The following is a 21,100-nucleotide window of genomic DNA, read 5'->3' as shown; positions in this document are numbered from 1 at the left end:
CAGGGGCGGCCGCGGCCTCGCGGCGGCTCAGGCGCACCCGCCTCAGGCATGCGCCGTGGCGGGCAGGCGAGCGCTTTTGGAAGGGGAGGGAGACGCGACACTCCCCGGCATGTGCACCCGGGGGGCGGGGACGCCTCCTCCACCCCCTGCCCCCCGCCTCGCGTGGGGAGCGGGAGCCGCGGCTCCTCAGCCGGCAGCCGGGACAGGGAGGGCGGGCGGCACCGCGGCACGTACCGCGGCTCGGCCACGCCAGTCGGGCGGCGGCGGCGGCGGCGGCTGACAGCGACGCAGGATCCTCCCCCCAGCCCAGCCCGGCCGGAGCAGGCGCAGCCTCCTCCGCCCCCCCGGTCCAGCGGCGGCGTGACACCGGCCGCGCTGCATGGAGCCCAGCTAGGGGCTTGTGCCCGCCGCCGCCGCCGCCGCCGGGAGAGCCGGAGGTGAGTCGCGCTGCGGGCCAGAGGGCGCAGCCCCGTGCGGGGAGCGGTGGGTGCGCAGGGACCCTGCCTGCCTGCCTGCGCGGAGGGGGGGGGGGGGTGTTGCTGAAGGGTGACCCTCCCCCCTCCCCCCTCCCCAGGATGTATCAGGCTAACAGCGGGAGGGGGCGAGTCCGCACGGTCATTATTGGGAAGGTGACATCAGGGGTGGGCGGCAGGGTGCAGCCGGCTGACAGGTCGCTGGAGCCGCCTGGGGAGGAGAAAGCTGGCGGCTTGCAAAGCCAGCGGCGGGGCTGGACGCGCTGCCCCCTGCACGGGCAGCAGCCGGCACCGAGAGGCTGCTTTGCAGGGTCTGCCACAGACAAGGGGGAAAAGCGGGGGGAGGGGGTTGGCTGTGCAACGGGGGGAGGGGGGATCGGAAAGCAAAGTGGGGGTTTGGGGGTGATTGGCGCAGCCGGGCTTGGTGCTGGAGGAAGGAGGCTGTTTGCATCCAGCGGAACAATGCTAAAACTGCCTTTTGGTAGGTGATGGGAGGGATTGTTTGTTGGGGGGCATCCGTCTCCCCTTAGATTTGTGGCTGGGAGCGTGAATTGCGGTTTTTTGAAAAGCGATGTCTGCTCACTGCGGCGCCAGGGAGCAGGGTTTGCTGTGAACTTGTATTTTCAAGGATTTTGTAAAATACCTCCCCGCACCCTAACTACGTGCGCGCTACAGTAGTCAAAATTGGCTCTGCAATATGCACTTCGGGAGCCTTATAATAAACATTCGGAGGTTCTGGGAAATGGTCAAACGGGGAAGATATGAAGTCCCCAGGTATAAAGCAAACACACAGAGATTGTGGTATTATTTCTCTTGCCTTAGCTACATTTCTAGCCGCAACTCTTTTCAATAATAGTGGCTAAAACAAACAAATCCTGCATCTGATGAGGCTTTTCAGGCTGAAAGAGTTGATTTCATATACATTTGTTGTAAACCATGGCTGTTGTGTCACATCGAACTGAATGCGGTCTGAATGTTTAGTGAAATGAAATCCCATCACAGTTGCTGTTTAGGGTTAGAAATGTTGCCAAACAGCTGCTGCTTTGTGTTTCAGTTGTAGAGGTCCCAGGAGTGGATTTTGGACACAGTAAGGGAGAGATGGTGTGTAAACATTGAAGGAAGAAGGGGAAGAGCATATGCATGTACACAGAGTGCCTCTTTACAAAACTTTTTAAAATAATTATTGGGGAACTGGAGTGGGGACCTTTGCATGTGTGTGAGAGACATAATTTAGATAAAGTGGTCCGATTTTTACAATAAACAAACACTTCCCAGGTATCAGTGGTTCAAATACTTGCATCAATGAAGTAAATTAAAGCTAGAGAGAAATTTAAAAAAATGTATATATTTAAAGGTTGACAGTAATGTGTTATGTAGATATTTTTCATAGTCAGTAGTGAAAGACTTGGATTTATGGTTCAAATGTTGCATCACTTCCTTTTTCATTGTTCAGATTCATAGAGAAGGTTGCCAGGAAGACAAATTGTCACCTGTGTTCTTTATCTACAGTAGAGAGAGTTAATTGTTTCTTCTGGACTAGGTAATTATGGGTTATGTGCCACTGGTGTCAGAGTAGTGAGGTTTGGATGCACATCATCTTGGATTTTTAAGAATATGTAAATATTTTACTAAGGAAGTTTTACATGAACCAAATGGTATAGTGCAGAGTCTGAGTATTCAGTGATAGAGATAAACAGATAACATCTTTTCTTAAAAGACTAGTTTTGCTTGGTTCTTTTTGCAGTTGTTTACATTAGTTTTCTCTGGGGTTATTCTCAGTCTGAATAAAGTTTTTAGAAGAAAATCTTACATAAAATACAAGAAAAATGCAGTGAGGTAAATTGTAATCTGTAATTTTAATTTTAATGTATTGGTTTGAGAGGAAAGATCATTTGGTTGCTGAAGAATTCCTGGATTCTTCTATATTAACACTTATTTGTTTAGATCACATTTTCTCTTTTTCATTGGCACCTCTTTAATGTATGTAGCTTATTCTCTAGGAAAATGATTTAAAATAAATTTGAAAATAACAATATATTTTTCCCTTTGGCAATTGGCAAGACTATGTTTAATTACTAAAATAATATAGAACGCCGGAGTATTCCCAGCAGTACAATTATATATAGCAATTACAATTATATACATTACAATTATATATAGCAGTGGTTAAGTGATCACCCCCCCCTTTTTGTGTTTTTAATCATTTGTGGCCCCAACCCCAACAGTACATATACTGCCACCCATCTCTGAAGCCAGAGTGGAGAGCAGTGGCTGCTGGCTGGGTGCCCAGCTCTGAAAGCAGCACAGCACCAGCAGCAGCACTGAAGTAATATCGCTTTTCACAGCAGACCTAGCACCCATTTCCACCCTTACTTCTGCACTGCTGCCACCACCCTGGGGGCTGGTAGCTGGAGCCCCACCGCCTCCAGGTGAGGGAGGGGAGGAAGGAGAGCCGGAGCCTGGGCTGCCTCCCAGTGAGGGATTGAGAGCGGTGGTGGGGAGGAGGCGAGCCCGGGTGGCGGGGCTCTGGTTGTCAACTCTGTGGTGGCGGGGCTCTAGCAGTCCCTTTATCCCCACCTCCCAGGCATGCCTGGCCCTTCTTCATGAGCTCCAGCCACCTGCAGTTGACAGAGCTCTTAAAAAACCAACCAACAAACAAAAGCACACAGATCGCGCCTCACTTGCCACTTTCCCGTGCCTCCCTTGGGAGGTCTGCCCCATAGTTTGAGAACTGCTGATATATAGGAAGTAAAATCAGAGTGCTTCCTTTTTCTTTTCATTTGATATGTGAATTTGGGGAGTTCTTCTATTCCTGGAAAGAGAGACATCAGTGGCACTGACTGTAGCTAGACACTATGGGCTGAATATATATCTGGGGATTGGGTCCAATAAGATGCAAGTACCATGCACATTTTCCCACAGACCTCTCTCAGTGCAGTTCATTAATTACTTCTAGCACTCTTGATATTTTGTCCTTAGAGTCTCTGATCAATTTTGTGGTAGGTTTTTATGGTAAGAGCAAAGCTCCATTTGGGGCCTCATTGAAAGAGCCAAACCTTGCCTCCCGCAATGTAATCTGCTCCTTTATTTTATTTTAAATCTCCTTTCTGTGAAGCATGAGAAATGGCCACAGTGGGAGATGGAGTGGGTCAGGGCTCTGAGGTGGCACTAGGCATTCACTCTCTCAGGTGCTTGGCTGGCTGATTCTTGCTTACAGACCATCAGATGTGGGGTCAGGAAGGAATCTCCCCACCCCCAGTCATATTAGCAGTGACCTTAGGGTTTGTTTGGTTTTTGCCTTCCTCTGCAGCTTGGGATGCAGGTCACTTGCCAGGATTATCTGGGCATATCTCACTTAATCGTTTCCCTGCTATTGAGAGGATGTCAGGCACTGGTGCACTTCGGTCCCTCCCGTTCTCGGCTTGTGACACATAATAATCTAGTCTCCTCTGGGCTGTAATACTTTGGTCTAATTTTGATTGTTGGGTTTAGTGTGCGGGTGCTGGGTGGGGTCGATGGTCTGTGATACACAGGAGGTCAAACTAGATGTTCTAGTGGTCCCTTCTGGCCTTGAACTCTATGACTCTAAACCCATTTTTACCTTGCAATATGGCTGAAGTAAAATTTGAGGATGAGGTAAATGCTTGTAAATTAAGCTAGAGTGACATTTAGCTTCTATGTGTGTGTATAAAATTCTGAAACAGCACCAGTAAAAAGATCTGTCTGAGTCTCATTGCATCAAGAACCTCCAGAACTATATTTTTTCCAGGGGTGCTGACTGCCTTCTAATGAGAACACAAATTATAAGCATTATAACATGTATGGATTGCAATAAAAGCAGAGTCTCTAGGATAAAGTAATTGGAGCTGTTTAGATGAAGGCATAGAATCTGTGTTAAGAGGGTGGATCTGGACAGGTTTCAGCTTCAGAAGTCTGGAATCTTCAGTGAACAGCCATTTGAAACTCATGCTTGATTAGAGCCCAAAGTAATGTGGATTACAGTAGAAAAGGTGTGTTCATATGTAATGAAGAAGATTGAGCCTGTGGTCTGGGACTCAGGAGATTTGGGTTCAATTTCTGGCTCTACTGCAAAATTCTTATGTGGCATTGGGCAAGTCACTTAATCAAAATAGATAAAACAGACAAAGGGTGAGGAAATTGTGGCACAGAAAGGTTATCAGCTCTTCAGGGCAGGGACTCTCACTCACTCTGTGTTTATAGACCTTGATCTTGTTTGGGGCTTCTAGCCGTAACTGTAATGCACATCATAAATAGTAATGTAACAAAAAGGTGGTCAGCAAATGGTACCTCGAGAGTTTCCTATGCTGTCATCTGTGTAAGTCAACAGAGAATGGAGGTGGAAGCAAGCAGCTCTCTTGGAATAACAACAAGCTTCTTATTTTAACATGGAAAAGAGCCAGGGACGGGGGGCTGTTGCGGCCTTGCTAGTCAAAGTAAAACAGAAGTCCTGCTGAAAGAGTAATATTTTCACTTGGGTACCAGAGGAGTACAAAAGCTAGCGCTGAACTTAAAGACAGAAGGCTGAAGTGGCAGTTTGCTTCCAAAAAAATACAAATGATTGTAATTAGGCCCAGACCCTCTTAAGTGACACATGGGTTTATTTATTTCAGATGTTTCCAAGTCCCAGGGATGGGGCCAAATATGAGGTGTTTGATGTAGCCTGTAGTTTAACCCCAATTATGTCTACATAAATCACGTGACTATTACAGGCGCTAAGTACATGTTTGTCACATGAGCGCTACCTATTAGAAAAAATGAAGGTAACTTTAAAAAATGTTATTCTAGTAAAAATCTTTGGAAAAAAAAAGAATAAACAACACTACTAGACATTCACTTGCCTTAGCTGTGGAATGCATTGTGCAGACAATGGAGCCACCTATCTGGCTCCAATAAGAGAATGAAAATGCAGTATCTAGTGTCTTATACAGTATTCTTTTGGAGAGCATTTAAAGAAAATTAAGAAAATCAAAATGCTGTAGCTGTACTAACTCTTTGTGCTCACGAGTCTGTATGCTTAGAGAACTGAAATGGTGGTTTTGTAGAGCAGTGAACAGGAGAGTGAGAGAAGCAAAATGGGAGCTGGCAAATATTCTTGTTACAAAACTGTGATGGATAAATGATTGACAGGGATGTTTGCTTTTTTATTTGGGTGGAAGGACTGCACAGACAATGTGTAGTGATAGCTATGAATTGTTTTGTTTTGGGATTAGACTGTATTGGGTCACACCTTCCGATGCTGCATCTCTAGAATAAAAATGCAGTAGAATGTTTCAAAACATCTCTCAGAAAGCCAGCTATAACTTCTATAGACTTGGTTAAAAAAACACCCTTTTTTTTTCTTTCAGTCCTTATGCCATTCTGCAATTGTTCCAAAAGGGTCTAGGTCACAAAAAGATGGAGGTAACTTTGGTACAAGATCCTAGGCACCTTCCTTCTTGGTGGTCATTAGCATTTTTTAATTTTCCTTAGCAATTCCTGCAGCTTAGATTTTCAAATTGGTCCCCTTTTACAGGACACCTGAAAAGATGCTATATATCAAATGTGTGAAGAAACCACATCATCCACAGTGTAATCTTGTTTAGTAATTTTGAGTTTCCTTCCATCTTCTATATGTGTGTGTGTGTGTGTGTGTGTGTGCGCGCGCACACCTTACTACCCTTACCGATCCCCGCCATACCTTCATTGTCACGTAGGCAATGTTTCATGTATCAGGTCTGCTAAACTGGAGAGTAATTTTGTAGTTCCAGTTGAGTGATCTTACAGGACTGCATTATAAGATTACTAAATGTATGTGTTTAAATAATAGCTCATGGATGTGAACAGGGAAGGTGGAGGCATGCTTTAATGTTGTCTTGTGTCGGGCTGGATCTCTTGGGGAGCCTTAGCAACGGTGCCACAAACATCAGTACACTCTCTCTGTCACATATTGTTCTCTGGTTTTGTGTTGTATGAATACAAACCTCAGAGGCTGCTTCAGGAACAATTCTTTGAACACAGACTGTGGTTACTAATATGGTAGAATTTTTGGAAAATTCTTCTGCCACACATCCAGTGGGAGGTTGAATGTCTTCGAGAGCTAACCCAAATCTCTCAGACATTTCCCACCTCTACCACTTTCTTTCTCATTGCCCATTACAGTCTTTGTGAACCTAATCTCATTGACACTTCCACAATGAACCTCAGTTTCTTTAAATTAGTTGCTGAAGCATTTTCAGGGAGACTGGGCTAGAACTGCAGCTACAGTTGGGAATGGTGAGTTAATTGCTGTTTTGGTTTTAACAGGTAGGTTTTGATTCCCCCCCCCCCCCCCCCGGCATGTGTTGAGTTCTATGGACAAGTTTCAGGGCTGGTCATGCCCATAGCTTTTCATTCAAGTTCTGGTGGGAAACGAGCCTTCTACTGAGACATGTGACTGTGGGGTGCCCATCAGTTCTCTAAGTAGAACTTGGATTCTTATGTCTTTGAGCCTACTTTAGCATCTTTTGAAAATCTCAGCTTGAACTGCTAAGGGAGTTAGGTGGTCAACCTTACCTATATTTCAGTGGCGGTTGGGTGCCTAACTCATTTAGGCACCTTTGAAAAATCCCAGCTTTAATCTCTGTATTCACTTATTGTAGAATAGTGGGAAGATCAATCTTGAGTCAAACATCAGAATTTACTTAGACTTTCAGTGTTTTTTCTGCTTCTATTGTGACATGATAACAAAGAGGTTAGATGAACACTGTGGCTAACATGAGGGCTCAGAGGACAATGGCTTTTATACGCTGTTTTAGGCAGGGCATTCTTCTTCATGGCAAATCTGGGTTATTTGCAGGAGTGCACAAGGCAAGTCTTACATTCCTGTGAAAAATAATTCATTAATGGCAAGAAAATAATCAGTTTATTCTAAAAAGCCACTTCAGCTGCATTGCTCCAACAGTTCTTTTTCAGCCTCTGAATCCTTAATGATAGTCATTGCTAATTTCTTGTTACTGTGTATTTCTAACTGTAGTGTGCTTTTTCTCCTGAGTTTTAAAGAGAAGATGATAGTAGTAATTGCAGAGCATAGCTACTTATCACTATTCAGGGGGGGACTCTTCCTCTATAGTTGAACAGACAAGTTGCTGGTCAGTTGGGTCTAGATTCACAAAAGGATTTAGGTGCCTAAGTGCCATGATTTTAGGCACCTAACTCCCAAAATCAGGCCCTACTAGTATTTACAAAATCCCTGCGCTGCTGCTGCTGCTGCACCGTGTAGGTGCCTAAGCTCCCTTAGTGCCTAAGTTTTTGTGGTAAAAGTTCGCTATGTTTCTGCCTCTGTGCATGCACATTGATGCTCTGCCCCAGGTGTCCAGATGCCTGAGCCCCAGGACAGTTCACGAACCAGGTGAAGATAGGTGTTGGTCTGCCTTACATGCCTGCAGGGCCCGACCTGTGAGTGGACTCAGAGCTCGCCTACCAGATTGGGTCCCTATAGGTGAGCTTACACAAAGTGGGAGGGTGGGGAGTAAAGAGAAGGACTTACTTCATGACTTCTAGCCTGGTGGTAAGGGTGTTTACCTGGGAGGTGGGAGATTCCTGGTTCAAGTCCTTCCTCTGCCTGAGAGGGAGAAGGAATTTGAATAGGGATCTGCTACTGGTCAGGTGAGTGCCCTAGCCACTGGGTTATGGGATATTCTGATGTGGGCTCCCTCAGTCTCTCCTGTTGAAGCTGTTCCACTGTGGGTAAATAATTTAAAAAAGTCATTGGAGTAGGGGAGTGGATCCTGGGTCTCCCACCTCTCGGGTAAGTTCTCCAACCACCAGGCTACCCAGTCATTCTCATGCTTGCTTTCTGTCTGGCCCAATGATTCTTTCATTATTTAGTCACAGTGGACGAGGATTCACAGCTGAGTCACTGGAAGAGATAGGCACCTCCCTGCAGCCCAGATTGAGATGCCTAACTCTGTGAGAGGGGTGGGGTGTTGCATACACCCTCTCATTGGCATCTTCCATGGTCTAACTTAGGAGGCTCCTCACCTACTATGCCAGCTTTTGTGAATTTCAGTCTAAGGCACCTATCTCTCACTGTTCATTGTATAGGGAGCCTAGGCACCCAACTCAGGCTTTGTGAACTGGAGTGTGTTCCTGTGAGATTTTTTTTCCTAGGTGCCTAAAAGTACCTAAGTATCTTAGTGAAGCTAGCCCTTGGTCCTTTAGCTTAAGCAGCAGTATCTCAAGTTCCGGATCCAGAAGTCCTGGATCATTGCCTGCAGACAGCCCCTCCAGGATTGTTTAATACAAGCTACAGAGCTCTGGTGCACTATGCTATGTATGTGAAGCATTGCTTCATAAGCAGACAGCCCCATTTTGTGTTATCTGACGTTAGCGAAGGATCTAAATGGCATTAATGCATAGCCCCATCAAAAAGCACAATGTTGTTGTCTAATCTAAAGGTGAGAAAGGTGTGTGGATAATTGTAGCTGTGACTGTTACGTGGCCCCGTGGCTCTTTATCCCTCTGTAATGGTTATGTTAGTATGGGTGACACCTGCTCTGGCTTCCAGTTAGTTTCCAGGTGGAATTGAAGGTGTCGGTTTTGTAGTATAAAGCCTTAAATGGTTGGGACTTGGTGCGTCAGGGACTACCTTTCTCTAGGTGAGATGCCGCTGTACTTCCAATCAGTTGAGGTGCTAAAGCTATCAGCCTCCTGCTTTAAAAGGGACGGCATTTCCATTAGGGCTCTTCAGTTCTGAACTCGCTGCTCCCTTTAGTGTCATTTGTTTCCCTTCAGGGGATACAGTAAGGCTTAATTTTTCCCCCTCTTGGGCTCTTGTTAAAAGAACAGGTTAAAGGTTATAATGTGGTTAGACCGGGGGCGGGGGGAGGGCGGGCGGGCGGTGTGTTTTCACACTGGACAACATATTTTTAGTCAGGCCAGTATGTTGTGTTTTTTGGATTCCTATACTCATTATGTGCAATTTGATTTGTGAAAACTCTCCATTTGAGATAGGCACTTTAAAGGAGTCTATATATAGAGAGAATGATGGAACAGAAGATGTTTGTAGTAAGTTGCGCTAGTTATGCTGGCAGCATCTCTGTTTAAACATTTAACATGGATTTAAAAAAAGTAATTAATAAACAGCAAAACTATAGTTTATCATTCCTGCTTTTAAATTTGACATCTAAACAAATTAAAAATGGAAAACATGTTTTAGATTAATACAAATTGTTTATAATTACCATTCAGTGAGGTTTGGTGCTTTTATAAATCTGTTTAAATGTATTAATCATGTTAAAAGGTCAAAGGTAAGCTTTAAAATGGATACCAAATTGAGATGGGTAGGAAAGGTGACATTTCTATTACTGCATATAGTTTGAATTTGACTGCAGGCAAAACAAGACAGATTTCACTGTGGGCCTGATCCAGCAAAATCTTATTCACGTGAGCAAGGCGGAGTAAGACAGGGTCCTAACTAAATCAGCTCACTCTTGTCTTCATATCCAGGAAGTTTAGCCCTTGATTCTGGAAAGTCTTAGTCATGCGAACAGACTGAGGTGCGACAGCAGATAGATAAATATATCTAATATTATTTATTTTCAAGTGCTTCAAGAAGATGTAGCTAATCTGCATCCTAACCATTTTTTTCATTTCTCCTGCCCTTTGTCTGTTTTGAGATTCTAAATACTTTAGGGAAAGGACCGTACGTTCCTTTGTATGTACAGATCCTGGCACATTGTGGGTGCTATCAGGAACAAATAAAATATAATGTGAGTAAATCCTTTGACTTCATTGAGGCCTGGTCTACACTACAAAGTAAGGAGTGGGGAGCCTGGGTGGCAGCCCAGCAGGGAGCCCGGGTGGCAGCCGGGCTCCCAGTGGGGAGCTCTACCTGGAGCTGAGAGCCCATGCTTTTAGCTCTCCACACAGCTCCTCTTAAGTCGGTTTAAGTGCTTCTGGTGAGGACTCCAGCTACAGGAGGAGGATAGTATGGACGTGGAAAATCTCAGTAATTACTGTGGGTGGCTGTATGTCAATTTAACTTAAGTCGACTTAAGTTTGTAGTTTAGACATGCCCTGAGAATAGCTGCTGATTACAGGTATGAGCAAGGCTTATAGGACCAGACTCTAAGAACATAATAATGTAATTTTTAAAATGTCAGTGTTTTATTTTTTGGAGAATTCAGCATCATCTGAGTGAGGACTGAATCTGTGGATTTTCTGTGCCCATGGACTTCTGCTGCACTCTGTTATTGCAGATAGGACCTGACCCTGCGAATGTGCCAAGTCCCTGGGAGTTCATGATGCTCCATTCCTTTGAGGACTTGGGTCCTTGATGACAAGTGCGGGTCTTGGGCTATATAAACATCTAATTTCACAAGTTACTTATTTTCATTTCTGTTGCTTGGTGAAACCTATACGTCAAAAGTTAAAAAAAATAATTAAAATCCCACCAAACAAATCCTTCCTTCCTACACAAGGTGCTTCATCAAAGGTATGGCATCCAACATGAGAGTACGGGTCACCTCACACAGAGAGGGGGTAGTTACCTCTGCCCTGTATTTTATAGGGAACCATGTCCTCACTTCATGAATTCTGCAGATGATGTGTCAAGTTGGGAAGATCCAAAACTGGTTTAAAACATTTTTTTTTTAAAAATAGAAAGTTACAAATAAAGAAAGAATACTTTTAAAAGATAAAAGCAAATGTTTTTGTTCAGTGTTACAGACTGAGAGCCCAATCCTGCTGTATTGTGTTATTCAGGTAAGGTCTGTGGGGCCAGAGGGAAATGGATGTGTGTCCCTTGGACAGCTCAGATTCCCGAACGTCCACCTGACTCCCATGCCACCCCCTCTACCTATCCACTTGAAACCTAATTGTGTGAAGTGTCCACTTGAAGTTTCATGGGGGAAAACTGCAGTGGAAGCAGCTGAATGTAGAGAAGGGGAGACTGTGCATAGAAGGGTAGATCTAGGGGGATGAGTCCCCATAGTGCTTTGGAGAATATGAGACAAATTCTGCTCTGTTACATTTGAGCAGCTGCTAGTTACTGAAGGGTCACACAGATATAAAGAGCAGATATGGTGTCCGTCCCCTCGCCTCATTGATTTTACTACAGTAACTTTCCTCGGGTCAGAACCACCTTCCTTCCAAGTGAGGGGCCAAATACTGGCCCCACTGAAGGCAATGTGAGTTTGAAATGGAAGGCAATGGGAACAAGATTTGCCAGCTGTGGCTGAGTAGCTGATAATAATTACAATGTCTTTTACTGATTCTCATCCTTATCAAACTCATTTTTGCTGATTAAGTGCCTGATCCAAAGCCCACTAAAAGCAATAGAAAGACACCCGTTAAGTTCAATGGGCCATGGGTCCACCCGTGTACAAAATTTGACAACTGCTCTTAAGAAGCTAAAATCAGAAGTAACTTCTTAACAAGAGGGAGGTGCTTGTCTCAAACCTGAGCCAGCAAGCAAAGGTCTAAAAGATGGATGGAAGTCTACCACACTGACCACTCATATCTCATCAACTGAGCCCCACAGCCAACTTATTCTTTATTGTTGCAGGAAAAGAGAGGCTGGACAGGCTAGGTGCTAGAGTGAAAAAGACTATCACATTTTTTTTCAAGCTGATACATTGACAACTTAAAAAACCCACAAATAATTGTTCCAACTCTTGCTAGCAGATCTAAGGACATCATTAGTGATGTTGGGCATTCAGAACTGGGTAAAGAGGCATCAGATTTTGAATCCATTGCCTATGGATTTCTCAGTTTAGTGGCAGGCACCATTGCTGTTGGAGTACAGGAACTTGCTGGATTGACATTTTGTTAGTAACACTGATGATAACATAAATGGTTGTGAAACAAACATTCAGGGCTTATATACACGATAGGGTAGAGCAGTGTGCACTACAGGAGTGATTTCTAGAGTGAGCTGACGTGTTGTGCATTAATTAGTCCATGTAAACTCTGCTGGTGCGCACTAAAGATGCACTAGTGTGCTTTAACATTGTACTGTTTCAACAACACTATTTTAAAGCACACTAGGGAACATTTAGCATGCACCAACAGGGTTTTACTTGGGTCAATTAATGCACAACACATTAATGCTCTTCAGAAATCACACCCCCATAGCATGCATTGCTGTACCATATAGACAAACCCTTAGATTTTGTTTTTTGTCATAAAGATGGAAACCACCCTACTACAGGGTTAAGTAAAATGCATTTTGCTGCAGCTATATCACATAGAAACAAGCCATTTTTGACTCTTTTTAATGACATTTATTTATCACAGGTAGTGCACAAGCTGCTATTTCTCAGCATGCTGAAAGAATGTTCTCCAGATGGCACTTGCTGTTTATGCTTTTATTCAGTTCACTTGAACACAGCAGCACTCTGTACAAAACCCAGAAAATTGAAAAATAAAAATAATACCGTTTCTACAAAGTGCCACGTTATTAGCTGAGAAAGCTTATATTCTGAATGATGAGAGAGAGAGAGAGGCCTCAAGCCATCCTAGACGATTGGACGTTTCTCAAATACTAGTCAGATTCACCCAATGGATAACAGGCATCTGCCTCCATTTTAAAAAGCATCTTACTTCCCTCTCCCAAAAGATGGGTTTTAAGCATGACTACTATTATCCCCGTATTTATTGCCGCCTACTTCCTTTTCTCTGGCTGGATTTGTTGGAATTTTATGAAGGTGTTTATAATTATGATATTTTAGCTGTCTTTTACATTGATATAGAGCTTCTCAGTGGAAATTGTGCTTGGAGCAAGATGCTTTATAAATTATTTTATTTTTTCCATTGTCATTCTCTTGGCTTTGAATTTCAGTAAAAAAAATGTAGGGTTTCCTGCTGGTGCTGTTGAGGTCAAAACAGCTCCTTTTGACCTTCAAGAGAACATGATCAGGCCCTGATTCCTGTTCATTAAAATTACTAAACCATACAGTAATATCCAAATTATAGGCATGGTAGCCCTTTCTTATTCCCTTTGACTTCAGTGGGACTACTCGCCTGAGAAAGGGTTCGAGGACCAGGTCCTTTTCTCTTTATAGAAATCCAGCAATTTCCTAAGGGTTATTCTGCCACCCTTTAGTAGTTTCAGCGGAACTCCTTTTAGAGTAAGGTATTACTCAGTGTGAGTAAAGGGGGTAGGATCTGGTCTAGAATATAAATATTTAAATCTGTTGGTTAAATATTTAAATCCACTGCCTTTTAAAAATATTGAAATTTCATAATTACTTTAGTAACTATTTAATATAGCTACTTCTGAAATGTAAACAAAAGTCAGGATTTGATGATTTGCTGCAGTTAGAAAAATATAAAATATATAATTCGTATGCCTTTGGTGAACTGGGTTCAGTATGACTACATGGAAGACATAATGTCAGGTTCTGAAGAATTTGGAAGAGTCAAGGGGGCTGATATCAATCTCAGCTCAAGAAAGCTGGTCCACTTCCCTATTGTGCTTTGGATCAGAGACCCCAGTTGACATTCAGTTGTTCTTCACAGACAAAACCTGTTCAAGTCAGTGGGGGGCTCTCCATTTACTTCAGTAGGCATTGGATCAGGCCCCTGGAGAAGACAGAGGCTGTTCCCTTCTGTGCTTGCAAGGTCAGATGGCTAAACACTCAGGAGCAGATCTTCTATTGGTGTAGATTGTCATAGTTTCATTGAAGTCAATGGAGGAATCACAGTTTGCACACGCTGAGGATCTGCCCCTGAAGATGGAAGTCAGGATTAAAAGATGGAAGGGATCATGAACCAAGAATAAAAAATACCCAGTGATTCAATGCCTCCCATTCATCCTTCTGTCAAAAATATTGGTTATGTTTAACACAAGGTATTTTGAGTAGGGTTTAAAGTAGAGTTGGTTTGAATTTTTCAAACCAAAAAGTTGAATTAAAGAAGTCTTTTTTGAAAATGAAAAATTTTTGGTGGAAAAATAGCCAGTTGTCAAAGTTTGTCATTTAAGTTTTTTCCAATTTTTAATCAAAACATTATCAATGGTTTTCAGTAAACAAAAATATTGATAAACACTTCAGTATTTTCTGTTTTTAAACAATGAATAAAAAATTGAAATAGCAAAGAACAGATCAGTTTCTAACACTTCAAAATGAAAAACAACTGATTTTTTTTTTGTAAGCATATTTAATGGTCACCTAGCTCTAGCTTAAAGTATTGGTAGCAAATATTTGTATTAAAACAAAACAAAAAATACATGTACAAATGGATTCCCGTGTTCCCCAGCTAAACAGCAAGGCAATATTATGAGATGTTTCCATTCCTTTCTGCTTCCTGTTCCCCAAGGGATACTCCTTTTCCAACCAGAATTCTTGCTACATCAGCTACACGCTGTTTATATTGGTTGCTCCCTTGGCAGTTATTATTTCTTAATGTGTTAATTGCAGTTCTTGGACCCTTTGAGAGGTGGTGTGTGTGTTGCTATTTCCATTCTGTATATATTACAGTACATCCAATAAGAGGATCTAATGGTAAGAATTCAAATAGCAAAAGAAGAATAAAATAGCCAGGGTAAATGGGAAGAGTAGCCACCATTTTCTGCTTATTCAGTAAAGATTCCTACTGCTATTCTTGTTTTGTGTGATGTCTTTTAATTGAAACTTGACGTATGTGGGTTGCTTTCTGCTCACTACCGATATTTTACAGTGAATTCCTTCATAGTAGTAGCTAGTCAGGGATAAGGAATGACTTCAACGAAAGATGGGGATTTTTAGTGACTTAAAAAGAAACCTATAGATTTTAAACATGTAGAGCTCTCTGAGCCTGATTCTGATCCCACTTGGGCTCTGAGTAGGGTTGCTAGTTGTGGTTGGACGTCTCATCACATGACATAATCTTTAATTAAAGATTAATCTTTAATTGCTGGAGACTCCAGGACAGTCCTGGAGGGCTGGCAACCATAGGTCTGAGCCTTCAAGCACTTTACTCACAAGAACTATACATTCAAATGGGCCTACTGATTTCAGTTGCAGGATCTGACACCTCTGTTTTAAACCAGTGTAATGTGATTGACTTCAGTAAAGTAGCTCCAGGTTTACATTGATATAGTTGAGATTCAAATCAGGCCCTAAATAATGGGTTTTGTACTTATACATCCCATGAAAAAGCATCTATAGAAAATATTATGTGGAATTGGTTCTTGGAGATTGAATATAACTTATTTATAGTTAAATACATGTAACATTAATTAATATGTTTTCATCAACTCCTTTATTCAGTTGTAACCCTGGAAAGAGGCAACAGATGAGTACATAGTACTGTGTATTTTCAGGGAAATCAGATTTAGGACAGTTATATAAGCACGCTCTACACAGCGTTCTAGAAATTTGGTTTCATTTTGTAAGTATTCACACGCACATGCTCTATGGGGCCTATTATCCTTTTGAGACACCCCCCAGCTTCAATTAACTTTACTGAGTCACATGCTTGCATCAGATGAAGAAAAGTCCTCTGTGCTGGTTTGAAATTAGCAATAATGTTTTGCATCTGTGCAACAGTTTAAAATGAATTATTCAGAACCCACTGTTTGAGCAGCTTGCACATATATGCCCATTTACTGCTACCCTCCATGGTGGAGTTATTATTGATGCCAATGGGAATTGAGCACATGGACTGAGGGCAAGTTTTGGCCCATAGCCTGGAATACCATTTGACTGCACCTATGCAGAAAAGGATAGGAATATCTCCCTCACCATAGTCAGAGACCTAGAGAAAATACTGTTTTGTTCTTTTGCTTTGGGTATTTCAAACAAGTCGTGAATGAAGGGATTTTTTAAAAGAAAAAACTGGTAATAGTTTTGACTGTTTAAAAACAGTGAGTAAACATTACATTTGTTTGACTAAATATATCCTGTGAGATATTGAACACACTTGACGCCCTTTGGAGTTGAGGGTATTCCGCACCTCAAGATTGGGCTTGTAGCTAACAAATCAGTTGATGTACAAGGCAGAAAGGAATCTAGGGACATCTCACAAGACCGCCTTGGTTCTGCAATGTTAGAGAATTAAAATAATCTATTTCTGACTGCAAAGTAAACCTGTGAGATTCACACTACACATAGGTAGCTTGAGAAGGGTCTGAGCTGGTTTGGGTTACCAGGCTGGGGGTAGTGTGGGTGACACACTGTGGGGAATTGTGGTGAGGAGACACTGTATGAGGGAGCATAGATTAATTTACTCAACAACAAAAATTCACTCACTTCATATACAATTTCCAGGACAGGTGTGCAGGGTGGAAGATGGACATTAATCTTGTTTAATTTCCTAATTCTGGGAGGTGCTCAGTTACCATGGTGATGGATGGGGTGAAAAAACCTAAACAGAATAAAATCTATTGATTTTAAGAAGGTGCTATTTCTACATAATCATTTTTTTGGCTATACCTGCATTTTAAATATACACAGAATACAGTATAAGAACACTTTATTCTCTGGGTGATTGTGATTTCATCAGTATCTTTTGTAATGTAGGCATCAGTCTTATATCTCACAGTTTGCTGTTTGGAATCTTTCCTATGTGTTATACATAAATATGTATAATATATATATGGCAAAAATCCCAGTACTAGTGAGTGAGGGAAATAATCTTTTATAAGTGCTGTATAATTAATAACTGTGAAGCCAACAGCCATCCACTGACTTCTATTTAGTGTAAGAAAATTCTGGAACATTAGCACTTCAAAATGGGATTGTGGTATGAAATGAAATAGTTCAACCACCATTGTTCACAGTCTTGAAATGGCAAATTCAGTTTTTCAGGTCTGCCCAAGTTTTCTCTTTTCTTCCCCTTTATATTTCTAACAAATATAATCTTCTAATGCAGGGGTAGGGAACCTTTTTTCTGTCATGGGCCATTGACCCACAGAAAATATCAATCGCAGGCCACTCACCCGCCGGAGGGGGCGGAGGCGGGGCGAGCCAGTGCTTGTGACTCCAGCCCTGCAGGGGTGGGGGCGCCGCACGCCGGATTAAATTAAGCAAGGAGCCAGATCTGGGCCGTAGGTTCCCCACCCCTGTTCTAATGTAACTAGGTCAGTACTCTACCTAGAGAGGGAAAGATGCAATATCCAGATAACTATAAAACAAAGGGCTAATAGACATTAAAGCTCTAATCAGGGAAGCATCTTGGTTTATATGTGTTGTGGTAATATATGCATCTTGTTAGTTTAGTGTTCCCTTAGAGGGGAATTTCCTATCCACCCCTTAGTTCACAATTAGGAGTCATGAAACTTTTTTGCCATTAATTTTTTTTTAAGGTAGCGGCGCTGACTGTGCATTTAGAACCATATCCATTATCCAGTAGGTACAAAATATGTTGGTGTGTATGTGACATCATTATTTCAGTGGCAACTATTTTAGGTACTTATAGGCTCCCATCACTACTGTATCTGAGCACTGCATAATCTTCAGTGTATTTACCCTCACAACACCTCTGTGAGGTAGGGAAGTATCATTATCCCCATTTTTCAGATAGTGAAATGAGGCACACAGAGACTTCGGGCCAGATTTGAAAGTTATTTAGGAGCCTAAAGATATGTAGATGGGTGATTTTGAAAATCCCACTAGGCACCTTTCTCCTATTAATTTCTGAATCATTGGTGCTTGAATACCTTTAAAAACCTGACCCTAAATGACTTGCCTAAGGCCACACAGGAAATCTGTTTTGAAAATCCCACTAGGCACCTTTCTCCTATTAATTTCTGAATCATTGGTGCTTGAATACCTTTAAAAACCTGACCCTAAATGACTTGCCTAAGGCCACACAGGAAATCTGTGGCAGAGTGGGAAACTGAATACAGGTCTTCCAAGACCCAGGCTAGGAACTTAATTACTGTACTATGCCTTCCTAAAGTACTTAAGAAGAGTAGGTGGGGATAATAAAAAAGACTAAAATAAAATGAACAAAATAAGTGTCATAAGTAACGTATGTGGTGTGAGGTGCATAAAGTTTTCATTGATGCTTGATTGGGAAGATGTGTATAACTTGTGAGCATTCACTCATTAGTAATACAGTTAACCCATGCAGGTGGCAATAAAAACTTTATAGGACCTCGGAGCAATATGTGTTTTCTTTCTACACCTTCATGTATACATGTGTGCATGAGCACTGTTGTACAGTATATAAAATATATATAGTGTAGCTGGTTTAATAGGGAAAGTAAATATTTTAGCAGTGAATAATCTCATGGGGTTTTGTACACCATTATTTGGAATGTTTAAAAAATAATCTTTGACATATAGTAATTTGTCTCATACATAAAATAATCTGTGTTTTATTTTGCTGAAATGTGTTAAATTCTTTAAAGAGCTTTGTTAAACCATTCCTAGATATATTTTGTTGCTGTAGTTTTAAGGGTTAGCAACACAACTGCAGTTTCTGAAAAACACTCTCATTTTCTTCATGTGCATGTTTGAGAAGCAACACAACAGTGCATCAAACAAGGCAGACTGGAAATTTCCAGGTCCATTTCCTGTCTAATTCATGTTCATAAAGCTGGATTGTCTGTACTGTATGTAGCTGCAGTACTGCAGAAAGTCAATAAAGAGCTGACCGCCTCACCGCTATCAAAAGCACTGAGAAACCGTGCCTCATCTGCCTTATTAAAACCACACTTGACTCCTGCAGAGAAACATAGCTGGAAACCTTGAGGAAGAATAAAAAGGAAGCTAAAATTGCAGTGAGTACTCTGTACATTTAGGCTTTCCAGCGAGGTTAAAGTGTATTTATTATAAAATAAAACAAAAAGGGAGATTCATTAAAACATCATATTAAATATGGACATTTTGCTTGAACTTCTGACTCTCCCACATACAGTTTGACACAGAAATAAGGTGATTAATTTTCCCAGCAATGAGTGGATTTAAATAGCTCCCTAATGGGTTTTGTATATCAGAATTATATATATATATATATATATATATATATATATATCTTTATTCTCTAGAAGAAAGCACATGATGAAGAATTAGAAAATAAGCAATAGAACATGTAAGATATTTGGAGATGGGTTTATGAAGGGCCTATTATTTTAGTCTTATCCACTGTATAGTATTAATTTATTGAATGCTCGCCAAGCTTTAGGTAGCATCAATCAGGATTTCCCTCCACTCTCCCATCCTTTCTGTGCTCTTAGCTTTTTCTCACCGAGTGAATAAAGAAGTAACTTGAATGGAAAGATCACTGGTTAAGCTTCATATTGTAAGATTTCAGAGACTGAATTTGCTGAAAGTGATGAAACAACCCAGAGTTATTCTATGAATTTGATTGCAGTGAATTTGATTTCAGACATGTTGAACAAAGCTAGCCCATTAGCTTTAACCCTACACACTTTGAATTTGTATGATGATTTTCAAACAATATATCTATTCTGCAGATCAGTTGTTTTTAACAATGACTGTAAATATGGGCACCCATAAGTAGCAACTAGATAAAGAATTATTGGAAGTCCCTGCTGCAGAGCCCAGCATATATCTGACCATTCATTTAGCTATTTTCATTACCTTGGTGATGCAAGATTACTAACCATTTCCTTTTCACAAGAGCAACTACTGTGAGTAATGCCAACCCATGCACATGCGCAAACCCAGTCCTACAATTTTTAGCCATATGGATAAGCCTCGTTGGTCTCAGTGGAATTACTGTTATGAGTCAGAGTTACTCATGTGAGTGAAGCTTGTGGGGTTAATACCCCAATTTCTAATTATTTTTTATTTGCTTTTACAGCACTCCTCTGGCCAGGACTTATATGTATAGTGGCCAGAGCAAGAGGCAGTAACCTATTCAGGACAAGAGATCTGGAGGTGTCTTTCATGCTGTCTGGAGTGGCTCATGACCAGGAGTGTCAACCTCTGAGCAGACAGTCAAGAAAAAGGGCAAAAACCCCAAACAGGTTGTGTGTTCTGTGCTTAGATTTCACCAACCCAGTAACAATTGTGAACTCCTAAAGCACCATAACAGTCTTACATGGAGTCATAGACAATCCCCTTGAGCATTCCCATCTATTTTGCCACCCAGGCAAGCTTGACTTTATGATAGATGATAGCTTGACACAAAAAATCACAATACTAGTCAGGTTACTCCCAGTGACTAACCCCAGATCAACTGTACCCAGATCTCACACCAAAGACAATGTTTGTAGCCAATCCTGTAACAAACTAACTAAAAGTTTATTAACTAGGAAAAAGAAATAAGAGTTGTTTATAAGGTCAAAGCAAGTAAGCATACACACACAAATGAGTTACAGTCGGGTTTCAAAAGGTAATATAAACTTCTATAGTAAGCAGACTCTGTATATCCTTTAGGGCTAACCCAGGCAAAACAGCTGGGGACTCCTTGCTTATGTGTAGAAATCCTTGCCCCTCAAAGTTCAACCAGCGTAAGAATAATAAATTCTCCTTATTTTTATTCCCTCCCCCCAGTGTTCAAGCTGTGATGGGACAAGGGCCTGGGCTCATACCCTCTTCTCTGATGTGGGGAAAGCAGTCAACAAAGTATTTTGTCCACAGTGGTTTGTCTGTTGTCTTCTTTTGTTGGGGAGAAGATAATGTCCCTTGTGATGAACTGATATTTCACACTTAATAATGCTTCTCCCCTGACTGGTTGGGATTTACAGGCTT

At 41.7% G+C, this 21,100-nt stretch overlaps 1 protein-coding gene across 3 annotated transcripts in view; it reads left to right on the top strand.

Annotated features, from left to right (window-relative positions):
- The first annotated feature begins 246 nt into the window (after window positions 1-246).
- RAI2 (retinoic acid induced 2) overlaps window positions 247-21,100 on the top strand; it is a 63,832-nt gene continuing 42,978 nt past the window's right edge. For 2 of the 3 annotated variants that reach the window (XM_045019047.1, XM_045018967.1), the window contains exon 1: window positions 247-437. The gene's annotated coding sequence lies outside the window, so the exon portion shown is untranslated. Of the gene's footprint in view, window positions 438-873; window positions 955-21,100 lie in introns of those variants that run through there. The other variant, XM_045019296.1, reaches the window with a different exon arrangement.

Source organism: Mauremys mutica, chromosome 1 (genome assembly GCF_020497125.1).
Source record: "Mauremys mutica isolate MM-2020 ecotype Southern chromosome 1, ASM2049712v1, whole genome shotgun sequence".
Lineage (NCBI taxonomy): Eukaryota > Metazoa > Chordata > Testudines > Geoemydidae > Mauremys > Mauremys mutica.
Note: the sequence above shows the minus strand (reverse complement) of the source record. Positions and strands in the feature narration are given on the sequence as shown.